The sequence below is a fragment of the Ipomoea triloba genome, chromosome 5 (genome assembly GCF_003576645.1).
Source record: "Ipomoea triloba cultivar NCNSP0323 chromosome 5, ASM357664v1".
NCBI lineage: Eukaryota > Viridiplantae > Streptophyta > Magnoliopsida > Solanales > Convolvulaceae > Ipomoea > Ipomoea triloba.
In genome coordinates, this window is record NC_044920.1 from 13249237 (window position 1) to 13251657 (window position 2421).

The window sequence follows — 2421 nt, forward strand, 5'->3', positions numbered from 1 at the left end:
TGGTAGTGTTATGTGCTAATGTCACTTATATACTATATGGTGCTGCTTCGTTGTTAATATGATTGCAGGTAGAATGCGACCGTTGGGTAAAGTGTACATTTTCTGAATATTATGTTGTTTTTTGAAACCTTTGTTTACTTTCGAGTGACAATGGATTTCCTTACTTAGCCGTCGTGCTAACTACACTTCGATGTGTTTACAGATGTTGTCTAGTGTGGGCTCCTGAAGCCCGATGAGCTCTGAATAGGATGGAAGTCGAGGTTGAGGACTACCCTATCCTAGAATAGACACCCTGAAAGAATTATTTCCATACGTACATATTTGTATGTTGACATGGTTATTTGAGGTTGTAAGTTTAGCCTTAGCGTTTGGGTATAGGAGCGATACCTAAGCGTGGCGGTAACACCCAGTTTTCTGTTGATAAGATTTAAGCTTCCGCAATGTATTATTAGGGATTTTGTAATAAATCCAAGATGTGAAAATTGGGGTGTTACATACCTCTTGTCCTTCCCCGACTTCTGGTGCAGGAACCTGCGGCCCATCCTCGGCATCATCGAGGCCTAATGGAATCATGCTGGCTTTCTTCTTTGGTTCTTTTTGGCTTCACCACTTAAGGTCCTGCAAAAACACAATTGAATCTAAAGGTAAGAAATGAAAAGTAAAGCGTGTAGAAAATAAAAGTACCCTCGGGTTGCCTCCCGAGAAGCGCTACGTTTTACCTCTTTTGCCCGACGTCTTTTGTGAGCTCAATCTTTGATCCAGACCAACCGTAAAGCATCTACCTTATGCATCTCAACCCCACCAAAATACCTCTTCACTTGGTGGCCATTCACTTTGAATTCTCCTTTATCCGGATGCGAAATTTGGATAGTCCCATAAGGAAATACCTTTGTAACCGTAAAAGGCCCTGACCATCTAGATTTAAGTTTTCCCGGGAAAAGCTTTAACCTTGAATTGAATAACAACACTTGATCACCCTCTTGGAAATCCTTTCCCTCTTTAATATGCTTGTCATGATACAATTTTGTACGCTCCTTGTATGCTCGAGAGTTTTCGTAGGACATTAATCGCCACTCTTCTAGCTCATCCAATTGCCACAATCTTTCATGGCCGGCATGCTCAATATCGTTGTTCAACTTCTTGATCGCCCAATATGCCCTATGCTCAATCTCGACTGGTAAGTGACAGGCCTTTTCGTACACCAGCCGGAAGGGTGTGGTTCCTATGGGGGTTTTGTAAGCCGTTCGAAATGCCCACAAAGCATCATCTAAGCGGTACGGCCAATCCCTCCGGTGGATACTAACCATCTTTTCTAAGATAGCTTTGATGTCTCGATTAGCGTTTTCAACTTGTCCACTAGTTTGGGGGTGGTATGGAACTCCCCCTCGATGTTGCACCCCATATTTGGCCAACACCTTTTCCATGGGCGAGTTCCTAAAGTGGGTTCCCCGATCACTGATAATCACTCTCGGTACTCCAAACCTAGTAAACAACTTCTTTAGAAATCCAATTACGCTTCTTGCGTCATTATTCCTCAAAGCTCGGGCTTCCACCCACTTTGACAAGTAATCAATCGCAACTAGGATATATTTGAATCCCTTCGCACTAGGAAATGGGCCTACAAAGTCGATGCCCCATATGTCAAAGATTTCACACGCTAAAATGTACGTCTGTGGCATCTCATTTCTTGCCGTAATGTTCCCGACCATTTGACACCGGTCGCAATTGGATACACATATTTGGGCGTCTCTAAATAAGGTCGGCCAATAAAAACCCGCTTCAAGCACCTTCCTTACGATCCTATTGCTTGAGTAATGACCCCCGGTAGGCCCGGCATAGCAATGCCCCGTGATTTCTAACCCCTCTTGTCCCGCAACACATCGTCTAATGACTTGGTCCGCACATATCCGGAACAAGTATGGATCATCCCAAAAATAGTGCCTACTTTCCGCTAAAAACTTCCTCTTTTGATGCACATCGAAGTACTTAGGTATGACACCTTCTACTATGAAGTTAGCTATATACGCGTACCAAGGTACGTCATCAACCTTGAACAATCTTTCCTCGGGAAATAACTCTACAATGCTAGCACTCTTATCACCTAAATCCGGGTTCTCAATCCGGGAAAGGTGATCTGCAGCCTCATTCTCCTTTCCTTTCTCATTTTTAATCTCAATGTCGAATTCTTGAAGTAACAAGACCCACCTAATCAATCTAGGCTTTGCCTCGACCTTAGATATTAAATACTTAAGAGCCGCATGGTCTGTAAACACAATGACCTTGGATACGAGTAAGTAAAACCTAAACTTGTCTAGACCGAAGATGACCGCAAGTAACTCCTTCTCCGTTGTAGTGTAGTTTTGTTGTGTTTTGTCTAATCTTTTACTTGCAAACGCTATAGGTTGAAATTACTTTCCCTTC